Source organism: Macaca nemestrina, chromosome 8 (genome assembly GCF_043159975.1).
Source record: "Macaca nemestrina isolate mMacNem1 chromosome 8, mMacNem.hap1, whole genome shotgun sequence".
NCBI lineage: Eukaryota > Metazoa > Chordata > Mammalia > Primates > Cercopithecidae > Macaca > Macaca nemestrina.
This window is the reverse complement of record NC_092132.1, coordinates 113,471,226-113,490,865: the sequence shown is the minus strand read 5'-3', so window position 1 is coordinate 113,490,865 and position 19,640 is coordinate 113,471,226. Positions and strand designations below refer to the sequence as shown.

General features: G+C 45.4%; 1 long non-coding RNA gene across 2 annotated transcripts in view; it reads right to left on the bottom strand.

Moving 5' to 3' along the window:
* Positions 1–661: 661 nt before the first annotated feature.
* Positions 662–19,640, bottom strand: part of LOC139355683 (uncharacterized) — a 31,561-nt gene continuing 12,582 nt past the window's right edge. Inside the window, exons 3-4 of one of the 2 annotated variants that reach the window (XR_011606538.1) lie at positions 1,718–1,920; positions 662–1,334 (exon numbers count right to left, since the gene is read on the bottom strand). This is a non-coding gene — a long non-coding RNA (uncharacterized lncRNA). The remainder of the gene's footprint in view (positions 1,335–1,717; positions 1,921–19,640) is intronic. The other variant, XR_011606539.1, reaches the window with a different exon arrangement.

Here is a 19,640-nt window from a genome sequence, read left to right as displayed (position 1 = left end):
GGACTTTATGACCTGTATTTTGTGCTGACTTCCTATCTCATCCTGTGACTTAGAATGCCTTAACCATCTGGGAATACAGCCCAGTAGGTCTCATTTTACCCAGCTCCTGTTTAAGATGGAGTTGCTGTGGTTCACAGGTCTCTGACAAAGCCACAGAGCTGGACCCGAGTTGGGGACTGCCAGGCTTATCTGTTCGTCCATGCTGTCCCTCTGTGTGTCCCCAGTTTGTTCCCTGTCTCGGCCATCAGATGGCACCACTATTCCACAGGTCACCCAGGACAGTCGGCCAGGTTTTTTGGAAGGGGCGCTCACCACCCTGCCGCTGCCCCTCCTTGCGCGGGTGGCATTCCCAGAGCCAGCTATACCCTGTGGGCTGGAGCTGGGCTGGCCCTGCCAGCAGCCTGGCACATGAGGGCCCAGCCCCCTTCTGTGTGCTGAGGGCCATGAAGCAGTGGGGCAGGGACTTAGTGGGACCCCCAGTGGCTCTCAACTAGGGAGGTCGAGGAGGATAGCAGAGGAGTCTGACTTTGTCACTGAAACACTGGCTTTAAGGAAGGTTCCTGAGTCCCGATCCAGGCTTCCTTCCTCCCCATCCGCCCCACCCCCACTCCCGCTTTCCTGATTTGAGCAGGAGGTCCAAACCCCTGCTGAGTATTCCCTAATGAGGGTCATGGTAGACAAAGAGGAGAATGTGCCTGGAGGACTCCCTGCCCAGGAAGCCACATTCCCCAAATCCTAGAGCATTTTCTTCCTAAGGCCAGTTCGATTAGCAAGCCTTTCTAGTAACGCTCAACAAAGACACCATTCTAACATGTATTTTCCCAATAAATGTATTTTGCCAATTGGCCTTTCTCTCCTAAAGGCATAAAAATTGGATGATATTAAATAATCTTGATTTCAAACTAGTGCACCCAGGGCTATTGTCACAACACCCCAAGACTTGTCCTATGACATGAGTATCTGTTGCATTTGACCTTGGCCATGGGTCTCTGTGTACATTCCTTGTTATATAATTCTAGGGCCATAAACAACCTGCAGGGCTTCTAATGGTGAGAAAAAAGAACAAAGGAACACAACCTTAAACAATTTGCTAATAGCTTAAAAGATACTAATATTTTACCTTAAAAGCCACATGGTCAATCTAGTATATGTGAACTGCCTGCCAACAATCACATAAAAATACAGAGCAGACAGAATGTGCTATTGTAAAATACATTTTTGTTCTTTGACCCCTGTTTCCTGGCATACAACTTCTGAAATCCTTAGAGTCCCCGGAGTGATGTCTTCTTGTATGCCAATGAACTGGTGGCTGGGGGCCCCTGGGTAGCCCGACACTAGAAAGAAGAAGGCAGGATTAGAGGGTTGGGAGTTTAAGCCCCACGCGCAGCCTCTTGGAAGAGAAGAGAGGCTGAAGGTTAAACTGATCGCCAATGGCCAGTGGTTTAATCAATCATGGCTATGTAATGAAGCCTCCATAAAAACCCCAAAGGTCAGAGTTCTGAGAGATCTTAGGTAACTGAATACCTGGAGGTTCCTGGAGGGTGGTGTCCCAGGAGGCATCTGTGCCTTTCCCCTACACCTTGCCCTGTGCATCTCTTCATCAGTGTTCTTTGTACTATCCTTTATAAACCTGTAAATGTGATTCCCTAAATTCTGTGAACCACTCTAGCAAATTAATTAGACCCAAAGAGGGGGTTGTGGGAACCCTGATTTATACCTGGTCAGTCAAGCACAGGTTAAAACAACCTGGGGCCTGTGATTGGCATCAAGAGTAGGGGCTGACACTCTCTCCAGGTAGATAGCATCAGAAGTGAATTGGATTGGAGGATGCCCAGCTGGTGTTCACTGCACAGCTGATTGCTTACTTGCTGATGGGGAGAAACCCCCACATTTGATCCCAGAAGTCCTCTGTGTTGATTTCTGTGGGGTAAGAGAATAGAAAAAGCACTTTGGTTGTTTTTTCTACTCACACAGGGGTTGATCTGTAAGTTGAGCCTTATTTTGAGTCCATGTAATCCCCAAGACAGGCTGGGCACGATGGCTCACACCTGTAATTCCAGCACTTTGGGAGGCCAAGGCGGGCAAATCACTTGAGATCAGGCATTCGAGACCAGCCCAGCCAACATGGTGAAACCCCATCTGTACTAAAAATACAAAAAGTAGCTGGGTGTGATGGCGCAGTCCTGTAATCCTGTTACTTGGGAGGCTGAGGCATAAGAATCACTTGACCCTGGGAGGCAGAGGTTGCAGTGAGCCGAGATCATGCCATTGTATGCCAGCCTGGGCAACAGAGAGAGATTCTGTCTCAAAAAAAAAAAAAAAAAAAACCAACTCCAAGATAGATTGTGAATTTTAGTTTTGTGTGTGTGTGTGTGTACTCACTCCCACACCCCTGTCTCCCTCTCTCCGTCTGTCCCTATACTCTCTTTTCTTTCCTTTCTCCCTCCCTCTGTCTCTGTCTCTCTCACCAGCCCACCCTTTAACCTAGAAACTAGACACTAAGGGAAATCTTCAGGAGAGCTACTGGGGTCAGAAGCCCTCTCCGGAAACTCATGGAATGTTTTTCCTAATACCAGACTCTAGAGAAAGAGGCTTAGGTAGATGTTGGCATCCCAACTGCTTAGGCTTAAAGTTGATACCTGCGGGTTGGTGCTCATGGTCAGGTACAGACACCACCACAGAACATTGAATCCGTAGAAAAACTGACTCCAAAAAGGAACCATAAAACCTCTCTTCCCTCTGGTGCTAGATCTTCCACTTGTGACAGCCCCTGAGACTGATGCCTTTTTCTAGCTGCCTCCCACTCCCAGAATAGCTGCAGGGAAGCTGCTGAACTTGTCAGGGCCTCAACCTCAGCCCCTTCATCTCCTGGCTTATGTCTGCTCAGCCTCAGCTGAGGAGCGCGGCTCAAGTTCATCTCTCCGTCCAAGGGCAACCAGAGACATGGCACAGAGATGCTTCCCACTCACTTCTGTCTTTGAGCTCCGTATCCATTGCCTACTCCCTTGGGGTTTCCTCTCTCGACCAAGGTCCTACATTTTCTGGGATTAAAAAATAAATACAGGCCATGTGTGGTTCACACCTGTAATGCCAGCACTTTGGGAGGTTGAGGCAGGGGGATTGCTTGAGCCCAGCAGTTTGAGACCAGCCTGGGCAACATAGTGAGACCCCATCTCTACCAAAACAATCCTGAAAAGTAAATAATAATAAATTCATAAAAATTTGAAAATTGGTACAGAAATTCCGGAGGGGCCAAGATGGTCAATTAGAAGCAGCTGCAGTCTGTGGCACTCACAGAGATGAAAGGGGCGAGTGAATTCAGCACCTTCAACTGAAATACCCAGGTTCTCACATTGAGAGTGACTAGGTATACAACTCGACCCTCTGAGAATGAAGAAAAGCAGGGTGGGAACCAGGCCCCACCAAGGGAAGTAGTGAATGATTGTGTTACTCCACCTGGGAAATCATACTTCTCCCACAGATCTTTACAACCCCTCACGAGATCCCCTCATGAGCCCACACCACCATGGCCTGGGTCTGATACACAGCTGTGTGGAGTCTTGGCAGAGCAGCCGCTCAGGCACACACAGAGAACCAGGAGTTTTACACACTCCGGTTCTAGGATCTCCATCAAGGTGGCAGATGTATCCATACATATCCCCAGAAAGGGGGCCGAATCCAGAGAGGCAAGCAGCATTGTTCCATGGGCCCCACTTCCGTGGCACCTCACAAGTTAAGACCCATGGCTTGGAATTTCTGTTAGCCAATGGCAGTAGGCTGGAGTCTGCCTGAGATGGGACCAAGTTCCTAGAGGGAGAGGCGGCCACCATCTCTGCAGTTCAATAGACTCAGCCATTCCAGCATGCCAGCTTTGGAGAATCCAAATGGTCTGGACAAGGAAGGGTCCTCCAGGGCATCACAGCTGCCTTGCCAGGTCATGGCCAGACTGCTTCTTTAAGTGGGACCCCATCCATTCCTTCTTACTGGGTGAGACCTCCCTGCAGAGGCTTCAGCCACTCCAGCCAGGGTTCTACAGATAGAACTCTTATCTCTCCCTGGAATGGAGCTCCCAGGGACAGGAGTGGCTACAATCTCTGTGGTTTGGTTGACTCAGCCATTCCAGCCTGCCAGCTTTGGAGAATCCAAATGGTCTGGATGAGGAAGGGTTCCTCATAATGCAGCACATCTGCTCTACCAAAAAACAGCCAGACTGCTTCTTTAAGTACATCCCCAATCCTGTTCCTCCTGTCTGGGTGAGACCTCCCAATGGGGATCTCCAGTCACCTCCTATAGGCGCGCTTGGGCAGACAACAAGTCAGTATCCCCTTGGGATGGAGTTTCCAGGGGAAGGAGCAAGCTGTCATCTTTGCTATTTTGCAGACTTCACTGGTGATACCTCTGGGTACAAAAAACTCCAAGGCAACTAGGGTCTGGAGTGGACCCCCAGCAAACTGCAACAGTCCTACAGAACAGTGGCCTGACTGTTAAAAGAAAAACAAATAAACAGAAAACAACAACAACAACATTAACAAAAGAGATCCCACAAAAACCTCATTCAAAGATCAGCAGCCTCAAAGATCAAAGGTAGATAAGCCCACAAAGATGAGAAAAAATCAGCACAAAAATGCTGAAAACCCAAAAAGCTAGAATGTCTCTTCTCCTCCAAATGACTACAACACCTCTCCAGCAAGGACACAGAACTGAGCTGAGGCTGAGATGGCTGACTTGACAGAAGTAGGCTACAGAAGGTGGATAATAACATACTTTGCTGAGTTAAAGGAGCATGTTGTAATAAAATGCAAAGAAGCTGAGAATCATGATAAAACAATACAGGAACTGATAGCCAGAATAGCCCATTTAGAGAGGAACATAACCTACCTGATGGTGCTGAAAAACACAACATAAGAACTTCTCAGGTATCAATAGCAGAATAGACCAAGCAGAGGAAAGAATCTCTGAGCTTAAAGACTATCTTTCTGAAATAAGACAGGCAACCAAGAATACAGAAAAAAGAAAGAAAAAGAACGAACAAAGTCTCCAAGAAATATGGGATTATGTAAAGAGACTGAACCTACAACTGATTAGGGTACCTGAAAGAGACAGGGAGAATGGAACCAAGTTGGAAAACACATTTCAGGATATCACCCAGGAGAACTTGCCCAATCTAAGAAGACAGACCAACATTCAAATTTGGGAAATGCAGAGAACCTCAGTAAGGTACTCTACAAGAAGATCAACCCCAGGACACATAACCTTCAGATTCTCCAAGGTTGAAATGAAAAAAAAAATGTTAAGGGCAGTCAGAAGGAAAGGCCAGGTCACCTACAAAGGGAAGCCCATCAGACTAACAACAGACCTCTCAGCAGAAACCCTACAAGCCAGAAGAGATAGAAGGCCAATATTTAACATTCTTAAAGAAAAGGATTTCCAGTCCAGAATTTCATATTCAGCCAAACTGAACATCTTAAATGAAGGAGAAATAAGGTTCTTTTTAGGCAAGCAAATGCTGAGGGAATTCGTCACCACCAGGCCTGCCTTGCAAGAGCTCCTGAAGGATGCACTAAATGTGGAAAGGAAAAATCGTTACTAGCCACTACAAAAACACAGCGAAGTATACAAACCAGTGAGACTATGAAGCAACTATGTAAAGAAGCTAGCATCATGATGACAAGATCAAATTCACATGTAACAATACTAACCCTACATGTAAATGGGCTAAATGCCCCAATTAAAAGACATGGAATGGCAAACTAGGTAGAGTCAAGACCCATCAGTATGCTGTCTTCAAGATACCCATCTCATGTACAAAGACACACATAGGCTCAAAATAAAGGGATGGAAAAAAATTTAACAAACAAATGGAAAACAGAAAAAAGCAAGGGTTGCAATCCTAGTTTCTGACAAACCAGACTTTAAATCAACAAAAATCAAAAAACGCAACAAAGGGCATTGCCATGACAGTAAAGGGTTCAATTCAACAAGAAGAGCTAACTATCTTAAATATATGTGCACCCAATACAAGAGCACCCAGTTTCATAAAACACGTGCTTAGAGATCTACAGAGAGACTTGAGCTCCCTCCCACAATAATAGTAGGAGACTTTAACACCTCACCAGCAATATTAGATAGATTACTGAGATGGAAAATTAACAAAGATATTCAGGACCTGAACTCAGCTCTGGATCAAGTGGACCTGATAGATATCTACAGAACTCTGCATCCAAAAACAATAGAATATACGTTCTTCTCATCACCACATGACACTTACTCTAAAATTGATCACATAATTGAAAGTAAAACTCTCCTCAGCAAATGCAAAAGAACTGAACTCATAACAGTCTTTCAGACCACAGCACAATCAAATTAGAACTCAAGATTAAGAAATTAACTCAAAACCACACAACCATATGGGAATTGAATAACCTGCTTCTGAATGACTCTTGGGTAAATAACTAAATTAAGGCAGAAATCAAGAAGCTATTTGAAACTAATGAGAACAAAGAGATGATGTACCAGAATCTCTGGGATGCAGTTAAAGCAATGTTAAGAGGGAAATTTATAACACTAAATGCCCACATCAAAAAGCTGGAAAGATCCCAAGTTAACAACCTAACATCATAACTAAAAGAACTAGAGAACCAAGAGCAAACAAACCCCAAAGCTAGCAGAAGACAAGAAATAACCAAGATCAGAGCTGAACTGAAGAAGATAAAGACATGGAAAAACCCATCAAAAAATGAATGAAATCCAGAAGCTGTTGTTTTGAAAAATTAATAAAATATATAGACCTCTAGCTAGATGAATAAAGAAGAAAATAGAAAAGAATCAAATAAACACAATCAGAAATGATAAGGAGGATATCACAACTGACCCCATAGAAATACAAACAACCATCAGAGAATGCTGTAAACACCTCTATGCACATAAACTAGAAAATCTAGAAGAAATATATAAATTATTGGACACATACACCCTCCCAAGACTGAACCAGAAAGAAATTGAATCCCCAAACAGACCAATAGTGAGTTCTGAAATTCAGGCAGTAAATAGCCTACCAACAAAAAATAGCCCAGGACCACAGAGATTCATACCTGAATTCCATCAGAGATCAAAAGAAGAGCTGGTACAATTTCTACTGAAACTATTCCAAAAAATTGAAAAGGAGGGACTCCTCCCTAACTCATTCTATAAGGTCAGCATCATTATGATACCAAAACCTGGCAGAGATACAACAACAAAAATTTCAGGCCAATATCATTGATGCACATTGATGCAAAAATCCTCAAAAAAATACTGTCAAACTGAATCCAGCAGCACATCAAAAAGCTTATTGATCACCATCACATTGGCTTCATCCCTGGGACGCAAGTTTGGTTCAACATATGCCAAACAATAAATATGATTCATCACATAAACAGAACTAAAGACAAAAACCACATGATTATCTCAATAGATGCAGAAAAGGCCTTTTCATTAAAGTCAACATCCCTTCATGTTAAAAATTCTCAATAAGCTAGGTATTGAAGGAACTTACCTCAAAATAATAAGAGTCATATATGACAAACCCACAGTCAACATCATACTGAATGGGCAAAAGCTGGAAATATTCCCATTGAAAACCGGCACAAGACAAGAATGCCCTCTCTCACCACTCCTATTGAATGTAGTATTGGAAGTTCTGGTCAGGGCAATCAGGCAAGAGAAAGAAATAAAGCACATTCAAATAGGAAGAAGGAAGTCAAATTATCTTTGTTTGCAGATGACATAATCCTATATCTAGAAAACTCCATCATCTTAGCCCAAAAGCTTCTTCAGCTGATAAGCAATGTCAGCAGTCTCAGGATACAAAATCAGTGTGCAAAAATTGCTAGCATTTCTATACACCAACAAAAGGCAAGCAGAGAGCCAAATGATGAATGAACTCCCTTTCACAATTGCTACAAACAGAATAAAATACCTAGGAATATAGTCAACAAGGGAAGTGAAGGACCTCTTCAAGGAGAACTACAAACCACTGCTCAAAAAAGTCAAACAGGACACAAACAAATGGAGAAATATTCTATGCTCATGGATGGGATCAATCAATATTGTGAAAATGGCCATATTACCCAAAGTAATTAATATATTAAATGTTATTCCATTAAACTACCACTGAAATTCTTCACAGAATTAGAAAAAAACTATTTTAAAATTCATACGGAATCAAAAAAGAGCCTAAATAGCCAAGACAATCCTAAGCAAAAAGAACAAAGCTGGAGTCATCCCACTACCCAACTTCAAACTATACTACAAGGCTACAGTAACCAAAACAGCATAGTACTGGTACAAGAACAGAAACATAGACCAATGGAACCAATAGAGAACTCAGAAATAAGACTGCACACCTACAACCATCTGATCTTCAAAAAACCTGACAAAAACAAGCAGTGGGGAAAGGATTCCCTATTAGTAGTAGTAGTAGTAGTAGTAGTAGTAGTAGTAGTAGTAGTCAGAATCTCACTGTCACCCAGGCTGGAGTGCAATGGCATGATCTCAGCTAATTGCAACTTCTGTCTCCCAAGTTCAAGCAATTCTCCTGCCTTAGCCTCCCGAGTAGCTGGGATTACTGGTGCCTGTCACCACACCCAGCTAATTTTTGTATTTTTAGTAGAGATGGTGTTTTACCATATTGGCCATGCTGGTCTCTTGGCCAGGCTGGTCTTGAACTCCTGACCTCGTGATCCACCCACCTCGGCCTCCCTAAGTGCTGGGATTACAAGCATGAACCACTGTGCTGGGACCAGGATTCCCTATTTAATAAATGGTCCTGGGAGAACTGGCTAGCCGTATGCGGAAAATTGAAACTGGACCTCTTCCTTACACCTTATACAAAAATTAACTCACGATGGATTACAGACTTAAATGTAAACCCCAAACTATAAAAACCCTAGAAGAAAATCTAGGCAATACCATTCAGGACATAGGCATGGGCAAAGATTTAATGATGAAAACAGCAAAAGCAATTGCAACAGAAACCAAATTTGACAAATGGGATCTAAGTAAACTAAAGAGCTTCTGCACAGCAAAAGAAACTAGCATCAGAACACAAGCAACCTATAGAATGGGAGAAAATTTCTGAAATCTATCCATCAGCAAGGGTCTAATATCCAGAGTGTACAAGGAACTTAAACAAATTTACAAGAATAAAGCAAACAACCCCATTAAAAAGTGGGCAAAGCACATGAGCAGACACTTCTCAAAGGAATACATACAAGTAGCTGACAAATATATGAAGAAAAGTTCAACATCAGTGACAATTAGAGAAATGCAAATCAAAACCACAACGAGATACGATACCTTCTCATGCAGGTCAAAATAGCTATGATTTAAAAGTCAGAAAACAACAGATGCTGACAAGTCTGCAGAGAAAAATGAATACTTTTACACTATTGGTGGAAGTGTAAATTAGTTCAACCATTGTGGGAGACATTGTGGTGATTCCTCAAAGTCTAGAGGCAGAAATACCATTTGACCCAGCAATCCCTTTACTGGGTATATACCCAAAGGAATATAAATCATTCTATTATAAAAACACATGCATGCATATGTTCACTACAGCACTATTCACAATAGCAAAGACATGGAATCAACCTAAATGCCCATCAATGATAGACTGGATAAAGAAAATGTGGTACATATACATCATGGAATACTATACAGCCATAAAAAGGAACAAGATCATGTCCTTTGCAGGCACATGCATGGAGCTGGAAGCCATTATCCTTGGCAAGCTAATGCAGGAACAGAAAACCAAACACTGCATATTCTCATTTATAAGTAGGAGCTAAATGATGAGAACACATGGACACAAGGAGGGGAACAACACACACTGGGGCCTATTGGGGGTGGGTGAGGAGGAGGGAGAGCATTAGGAAAAATAGCTAATGCATGCTGGGCTTAATACCTTGCTGATGGGTTGATCTGTGCAGCAAACCACCATGGCACACGCCTACCTATGTAACAAACCTGCACATCCCTACACACATATCCCTGAACTTAAAAGGTTGAACAAAAAAATTTTTTTTAATCAGAGGACTTAAAAATCCTGCACTTCCCAGTTAATTTCGATTAGCCAGAATGAGTAAGGAATTCTTGCTCTCTGCCCCTCTTGGCTTACTAAGGAGATAAGGAGGCCAGCACTGCTCATGCTTTTCATGGAATCGAAACAACCTTCGCAAGTCAGGTCACCACAGTGGTTTCCACTCTATAACCCCTGACCATTCCCTCTAAAATTTCTCCTCCTCCCCATCTCACTCCAGCCTCCTGCCAACCCTTCCTCTACTGTTTTGTATTTCACTGTACTCGCCTCCACCTGAATCATATGAGGTATTTGTTCGTTTACCTGATTGTGCTCTGTCTTCTCCACTAGAATGTGAGCTGCTTGAGGGCAAAGACTGCCTCACTTGCTGCTATAGCTGCAAGCATGGAGGAGAGCCCAGAGTGCAACAGGAATTCAGTCAATGTTTTCTGAATGAAGGAATGAACGAACAAACGAACGAACAGATGAACGGATGAAAGAACGGAGGGTTGCTCCCCTGCCTCTGCTTCTCCAGCTCCCACTCCTCTCTCGCCCTCATGTGCCTGGGCCACTCTGGTCTTCTTTTTCTTTTAGAGACAGAGTCACACTCTGTCGCCCAGGCTGGAATGCAGTGGTGCGATGTTGGCTCACTGCAACATCTGCCTCCAGGGTTCAAGCAATTCTCTGCCTCAGCCTACCAAGTAGCTGGGACTAGAGGCACCCGCCACCATGCCCAGCTAATTTTTGTATTTTTAGTAGAGACGGAGTTTCACCATCTTGGCCAGGCTGGTCTTGAACTCCTGACCTTGTGATCTACCGACTTCGGTCTCCCAAAGGGCTGGGATTACATCTGGTCTACTTTTTGTTCCTCTAATCACCTTTCTGTCCTCAGGTTCCTCACACCCCTAAGGTCCCTCCAACTCTGTAATGCCCACTCCTTCCAGATCTCAACCCCAGCATCTCCTCCCCATCACTCACCTCCCCAGCTGGCCTTGGGCCCCATCACACACCTCCCACCTCCCTGGACTCTTTCCACAGAATATTATCACGGTTTGCAATGCGGCATTTATTTGAGAGATTATTTACTCCATGGCTTAGTCAATAACTGCCTTCTTACCATCGTATTCCCAGTTCGCAGCTGTGTCTGGCACACAATCAGTGCTTAATAAATATTTACCTTTAATATTTATTATGATTAAATGAACACAAGTTTCCTCAAAATCCTTGAGTTTTTGGATAAAGGGTACAATTGACAAACATAGAGTTTGTAAATGTCCCAGATTGCCAAGTTTTTTAAGACTTTCTGGGCAGACTTCCCCAAACTTTCCTACTTGCAGAAGCCAAGTCACATAGGATTAGACCTACTGTTTTTCGGCTATATGCTAGCCATGATTTTCTCAACTGGGTGCTCAGAAGAATGGAGAGGTGAGGTCAGGGGTGAGGAGTGGGGTGGGGAATAACAAGGGAACAGGAGGGTTTGCTCAAGTAAGAGGTGAAGGTTACTGGGTGATTCAGAGCTTGGGCCTTCCTTAATATTGATTACCTTCTCACCTCCCACTATCATATTAGAAAAAGACAAAACATAAGCTGTTATCACAGAAAAAAACCTCGGTGGTTAATATTGTGAATACATATCTGCTTTTACTTGTTGCCAACAGATTAGCAAGATGCCCTTGATCCAATTTTACAGCATTTTGGAACTGGTAGGTATCTAGGGACTTATGCAATCTGGCCCTCTAATTTTACAGACAAAGGCACTGAGGTCCATATGTTACCCAAGTTCACCAAGCAAAAATTATAATTCAGTCCCATCTCCTAGAACCATATTCCTTTATCTTTGTTGCAAGTTTTTTTTTTTTTAATTTGCTAAATTTTCCTACGTTGCTTGTTGTAGCAGAGTATGGTTAGTAACACAGGCAGATGATTGCTGACAAGCACAACATGTGCTTATTAGCTGCATGTCATGGCTTCACTGGGGTTTCCCCAGAGCACACTCAGAGACAAATCGATGGGGAGGTGAACTCAGGAAGCAAAGGAGGGAATGGGGAAGGGAGGCAGGGGAGGGAAGAAAGCCCCCAAGGTGGAGCTAATGGGCAGTTTTCTGGGTGGGCCAAGGGGGCTTTATCCAACTGGGCAAATCTCAGATTTGTCCCATGGAGAGTGAGGCAGCGGGGTCAGTTACTCGCCAGCTTTTGTCCTGTATCACTGGAGGGCTGCTGTGGTTCCTTAGCTGTGGCATCCCAAAACAGAGGGGCCATGAGGGAAGCTGGGGTATGTGGAAACTGTCTGCAAGGCCGCCTCCAAGTTAGGTCTAAGGGCATCTACAGACTTTCCTTCTGCCACTCTCCTGGAGCATGTGAAATGTGAAGCCTGATAAGGCATAATGCCTGATCTCAGATCCCACAACCAGGAGGGCCCTAGAAATCATGTAGGCCAGAGGTCGGCAAAGATTTTCTGCAAAGGGCCAGAGAGTAAATATTTTAAGTTTCATGGATGGTCTGGCCTCTGCTGGGAAAACCAACTCTGCCATCGTAGTATGAAAGTAGCCACAGACAAGATGTAAAACATTGAGCATTGTTGTGCTCCAATCAAAGTTTATTTACAAAAACAGGGTGAGGTGTTGGATTTGGCCCCAAGACCATAGTTTGCTGACCCCTTATTAGACAACTCTTTTTATTTTAGCACGAAGAAAATTGAGACCCACAGAGCTTCTCAGGGTCATGGCTCGGGACTTTGCAGTGGTGTCAGAGCTGGGAGTATCAAATCAAGTCTGACTTCCAGTCCAGAGCACTTTCCACTCTGCCACACTCATCCCCATCCAGTCTTCTCCCAGTAGGGGCTTTTCTTTGACCCCTGCCAACCCTGCACTGACCTCCTGGACATACAGAGGTTGGACAGTCAGAGGAGTGTGCAGGAGCCCCTGCTTTAGAGGCTGTGCATTTTGGATCTCCCAGATCTTGCCATCTGCAGAGATACTCCCTGGCCCAGACCTCTTATTCCACCTGAATCCCTTTCTGCCTCCCCTGTGCCCATTTTCTGCCTCTTCTAAGTTAAAATCCCAGCACTTTGGGAGGCCAAAGTGGGCAGGTCACTTGAGGTCAGGAGTTCTAAGTGAAAATCAACCTGGTATTGACCTATGAAAGTTTTCAGAAAACTCAGAAGGCCACCAGGGATTCATCCATGCCAGTGATGCTGTGTATAAAGCCAGGTTCACAACACATGTGAGACCCACCACTTCTCTCTTACAACATATATTACTGAAAGGTTCTTTCAGAATTCTAGCCAAGCATTTATGGTCAGGACAAGGAAATAATTAGGAATAGTACGCTTACTTTCTTGTCCTCTTTTTTTCTGACGCTGTGCACCCAACACATACACAGACACACACACACACACATACACACACATGTGCATGCATGCACATGCATCAGTAGAGGAACCAAACAGAAAGGAATACAGAACGGAACAGAGTGTTCTCCTCAGACCGAGTGAAATTAACTCTAATGTAAATGACTTTGTAGAGTCAGGAGAGCAGGGTCTGAACCCATACTTTTCCTTGTGTTTGCTGTTTAACACTGAGCAAATGACCTAACTGCCCTGATTCCCCCCGTCTTCTTTTTTCAGACTCGGTAACACTGCATGCCTCATGGGTTTGTTGTGCAATAAATGTGAAATCACACGATCTCCGGGAGCCTGTTACCAGGCCAACTCGATAGCAGGCACTCCACCAACAATGGGTTGCTCTCCCTGACCACAAGGAGGATGTGATTCCATGTGTTCCCTGCTTCTACCCTGCCTAAAACTCCTGCCTAGTTCTCTCTCTCTCTCTCTTTCTCTCTCTCTCTCTCTCTCATACACACACACACACACACACACACACACACATACACGAGGTCTTTGTCATGCTCACTTATTTCTGGCCTCTATCCAGTGGTTGCATACCCTCCCAACATTGCAAACCTTGGAGACGCCAACCAGGATGTGCTGCCACTCACTCTGTTCCCTGTGCAGGGTAGCAGGAAAGGTTGACCTGGGCACCTGAGCTCAGCGTGTCTGTGCATGGGGGGAGTAGGACAGCACAGGACAGGGCAAGGGGCACCATCTCTTTTTCCTCCTCTGGAATCACTGGAAGTAAATTTCAAATTTTTATCTTAACAATATCCCGAGAGCCCTGTGATTAATGCTGAGCATGCTTCTGAGATGGCCTTGCTTGAGTCAGTTCAGGTTTTACATGGGTAGGGTTTCAGTCTGAAAGGACTCAGGACTCTTTCCTGGTTTCAAATTGCTGTTTCAACCAATGGAGCCAACCAAAACTTACATCTTGCTATCCCAAACCCTGGGGAGTGACAGCCGCACAGGGCAGGCTCTCTGTTTCTTTTTGTTGCTATAAAGAAATAACTGAAGTTGGGTAATTCAAAAAGGCAGAAGGTTTATTTGCTCATGATGATGCTGGCTGGAAGACTGGGCACCTGGGGAGGGCCTCAGGCTGCTTCCACTCCTGGTGGAAGGGGGAGGGGAGCTGGCACATGCAGAGATCACAGGGCAAGAGAGGAAGCAGGAGAGGAGAGGGAGCCCAGTTCTTCCTAACAAACAGCTCTTGCAGGAACTAGAACAAAAACGCACTCATCCCCCAGGAAGGGGATTAATCTATTCATGAGTGATCTGCCCCCTGACCAAAATGCTTTGCACTAGGCCCCACCTTCAACATGGGGATTAAATTTCAACAGAGGTGTGAGGGGACAAACATCCAAACGACACAAGCATCTGAACCACAGCACTGCGCCACAGCCTGTCTCGTTCGTGGAGGGGAGGCGAGTTACCTACAATAGGAAAGGCCTCTGAAAACCTCCTCTGAAAACACAATGTAAGCTTTTTAAAAAATTATTATATTTTATTTAGAGACAGGGTCTCACTTTGTTGTCCAGGCTGGAGTGCAGTGGCAGAATCACAGCTCACTGCAGCCTTGACTTCTTGAACTCAAGAGATCCTCCTGCCTCAGCCACTTGAGTAGCTGGGACTACAAGTGCACATCACCACACCTGGCTAAATTTTGCTTATTTTTTGTAGAGACAGGACCTCACTATGTTTCCCAGGCTGGTCTCAAATTCCTGGGCTCGAGCGACTCTCCTACCTCAGCCTCTCAAAGTGCTGGGATTACAGGTGTGAGACACCGTGCCCAGCCAGTGTACACGGTTTGATGCACATGCTCTGCTGGATCTCTTCTGCTTTGCCCTCTAGATGGAATTTCTATCTTCCTCTCTGCCATGAGCCCCTGGAGACTGGACATGTGCACAACAGCAAGCCCACATAACTTCTGGCTTCCTGTTGAGTTCAGCCCATGAAAGATGGGGAAATCTACTTCCTTACGCCCCTCCCAGGGGGGACAGCTACAAGCTGGCTGCGAGTCCTGCTGGGCTGGTTCTGATACTGTCCCCAGCCCTTGTTCCTTGAGCCCAGTGGGGGGTAAGACCTCCCCAGTGCCGGTCCTGCGTTCTTCACTATACTTCGTGGCCAGCCTATACTTTTCCCACACCTTTGTAAAAAGGCCTTGTGTTAAACACCTTCTCAAATCGCCGGGTTCCAGTGTGCCAACTATTTCCCGCAGAGACACTGGCTGATCAGGTACAGCACATGGAAGAGGAATGTTCACAACTGGAGGTCTGTGGGGAACGGACCATCTCCTGGCAGGTTGAAGAGGGGATGCTGCATCAGGCCCAGAGGACAGGGTCTGAAGAGGCTAGAAGAAGGGGATGAAGAGGCCACATCTGGAGGCAGAGAGGACAGTGGTGTGGTGGGGGTGGGGAGTGGCCGCTTCAAATCCTCTGCCCCAACTTTAGCAAGAGGGAGAAGCTCAGGACATCAGTCCAGGTTCTGGGAGAGTGCCAGGGACACCTGCAATCCAAATGGGGAAAGTGTCACCCCCACTGGCCAGCTGTCACCACAGAGCCAAATGCGGAAATTAATCAGGATTATGATTATGGGATACATGTCGGTGGTGCTCTAAAAAGAGCCCCCAGCGTTCATGACAGTCTTCCAGTCAATCTGAACACTGGTAGAACAACCAGCAAAAGGTTGCAGTTCTTCCCAAGAGGATGTGGGGTCAGATTCAGAGCCTGGCACCACTCACAAGTCCTGCCCTGCCTTTGGGGCCAGATCCAAGGCCCTAGGACAAGAGCCAGAGGCTGAAGAAACTCGAAAGAAACAGCTGCCTGACCTCAGGAAGAGGGCCCTTCTCTCTTGGTGGGTTGTCTGGGAAGAAATCAATGTTTTGATTGCAGGCAAGCAGGGTACCAAAACTGCATCCCTTGTCCCTTCCCTAGCACAAACAGAGAAACCTTGGAAAAGGAAGCCAGACACACAGCCAGTCTCCAAGCGGGGCACACCATCTCCAAATGGATTACATGGCCCATTGAGCAGCCTTCACCGTGGATTATTTAGGCACTGTTAAGAGTCAGGGCTCTATAAATTGGATGTAAAATGCATGTGGGTTTCCTGTAGTTTATCAAGCTGGTAACTCCCTAAAACCATAATACAGAGCATGAATATGCCAAAGAGCTGAAGAAGGAGGGGATGAAAACCTTCTAAACTTAACACCGGATTCAGAACCCAAGATTTAGCACGCTGCTCACTCAGCCCACGGGTATTCTGGGGAGGGCCCACTTGACCTTGGCCTCAAAGGCAGGAGATGTCGCCCCTGGTTATTTTTTATGGATTCATCATGCACAATTTACTTGTTTCCGCAGAGATTTATATTTTTAATCTGGACTGACTCTTGCGCTCTCTAAATTTACTACCTTGGAAACAACAGTACTTCCTTTTGTTTATTCTACATTGTACTTCTTTCAGGCTGTGAGGAGTGTTCCTGAACTAGGTGTTCTGGAAAAGCTTCCTCCAGCTATTCCCACTCATCAGTTTAGTAGGCTTTGGTCATATTTGCTTTGAGTTTCATCCATCCAGCCCACCTGTACTTATTAAGCACTTACTATGTGCCCTGAATTGGGCATCTCTGCCTCCACTCCACCCTTTTTTTTTTTTTTTTGGTTCTTTTGATTGTTCTTCGCTCTTTTCTTTCTTGACTTATCCATCTAAATAATTTCACTGGGCCAAGTGCAGTAGATCATGCCTGTAATCTCAGCACCTTGGGAGGCCAAGGTGGGAGAATCACTTGAAGCCATGAAATTGAGACCAGGCTGAGTAAGAAAATGAGATGCCATCTCTACAAAATAAAAAAAAAAAGAAAAAATTAGCTAGGCATAGTGGTGCGCTGGTAGTCACAGCTACTTGGGAGGCTTATGTGGAAGAATCGCATGAGCCTGGGAGGTCAAGATTGCAGTGAGCTGTGATCACGCCTCTGCACTCCAGCCTGGGTGGCACAGCGAGACTGTGTCTCTAATAGTAATAGTGATGATGGTAGCTTCACTGACCTACGAAAATTAAATAGGCATATCACCGTTTTCTTCTCACAAAAGAGGGAACCATGATGCAGAGATATTTCATTCTCAAGAACTACTGCAAGGCTGCAGTCTTATCTGAAGGAGATGAGCATTGAGGTTTGCAGACTTGGGTTCAAATTCTGGCTCTACTGCTTACCTGCCAGGTGACCTTGGGAATGTTGGTGAACTGTCCTAGCCTTAATCTCCTAATCTGTAGAATGGACATCATATCACTTCTCTCAAAAGATTGTTGAAGAATTAAATAAGAAAACATTTGCATGTGACATAGGAGCAGTTCTTCATATGAACCCAGGCCCCTTGCTTGCAGAAACATGAGCCTTCCACTACAAGAAGGCATAAGACTGCAGAGACAGGACAGGAACAGGAAGGCAAGAGTTAGATTCACTGATTTCCTGACATCATGTACATCATGAGGAGGAAACAAAATTAACCAACTGCCAAGCACAGCCTTCCCCTAAAGTGGGAGTGTCAGCATCCTCTCTCTCCCTGACCAATGTCTTCCTTCAGAGGGATGTCATGCAAAGAACAGGGAACCAGAGTCACAAACGGGCCAGGCCCTTGTTTCAAGTCATAAGTTAATGCCACCTTTGACTGGTTGCCATTTTGTGAAATTGTAGGAAGATGTGTCAGTCTTTCAGTGGTTGATTGCCCTCTGACCTAAGAAAGAATTGCCCTCCAGACCTGGACATGAATGTGAAGGCTGGGGGCATATTTGGTACCCAACTGAGAATAGAACTCTTGCTAAGCAAGAAAGACTCAAAGCCCTTGAGGAAGATTCATGGCAAGGGCTGTGCAGAGGAAACCCACTGTTTAAGGACACCTTCCAAGTGTTTGTGGGTCCAGGTCAGGGGCCCCAGAGAGGCAGACCCCCGAGGTGATCAGAGCACACAATTGTGCCAAGGGAGGGCACGTGGTCCCTTCTGTGCCCCATAGGTGGGATCAGTAGTGACCAACCTGGGGCCCACACTTGTTCTCCTCAGGCTTTCTAGCAGATGGCTTGTGCTGTGTCCTCCCCTCAGTGCCATCCTTTTAACAGGAATCACAGAATCGAAACTTTCAAGGGTCTCTGGGAGCTGTACTGGAGTGGAAGTGAGAGGCATGAGATCACCCTGGGAGGGCTTCTCCCATCCTTGCTCCTTCCCTGTCCTGTGAGGGACTAGATGAGCACTTTCCTCAAAGTCTGCTGCCTGGACCATCTGTTTCAAATGACCAACGTCCATGGTAATGGTGTGGATTTCTGGCCCACTCAAGCTGACTGGGTGATTCTACTAACTTTGAGAACCCCAAGACACAATAATCAGTAACTCTCTTCCAGACCTAACAACACAGAACTGCGTGACCACACAGAGACAAAAACACCTCCAGCACCTCACCTGGCCACCTTTGAAAAGACTGGGCCCTGCGTATTAGAGTCTGATTAAAGCACCACCGCTGCCGCCTTCATTTCTTTCACCTAGGGCTCCGGCCCTCATTGAAATCAAGTCTCATGCAGTAAATTGTTATCAGTGGTTTATACCCCCGGGAGCCTGAGCTTCAAATAATTTGCTGAGGACAGATGTGAGCCCAGAGAAAAACCAGGAGGGTAGGATAGGGAGCTGGGCAGGAGAGGGGAAGGTGTAGAGGAGTGGGGACCTAGGAATTTCTGAGATAAACATTGCCCCACACACAATTTCGACTATGACTACTGCCGAATAAGAACGAATCTTCCCAGACAGGCACATACCTAGTGGGACTCGCCCATCCTACTTCGAGAGTTTGTTCCTGACCTTGATACTTGTTTGAAGCTTAGCACATCCTGACCAAAGCCTTAGCCCCTGCTTCCAGCAGAATTTGAACTGGAAACTAGTGTTTGCCCAAGGCTTTCCTGCTCAAAAATAATATTTGTGGAAGGACAGAGCTAGCTCAGAAGTTCTGAGCAGATCCAGAAGCTTCTCTCTCACAGGCTGTGACTGTGTAACCAGCCACTCCTCATCCCCAACTCCATTCGTCTCTTATGTTTTGGCACTTCTGGGGGACATTCTGGCTCCCTCAGACCCTCCAAAGGGAATCAGGAAACAATAGACAGGGCTTTTTTTTGCAGAGCTATGACTACCCTCACTCGGAAAGGGTCAGGGCAGGTACCAAGCTGT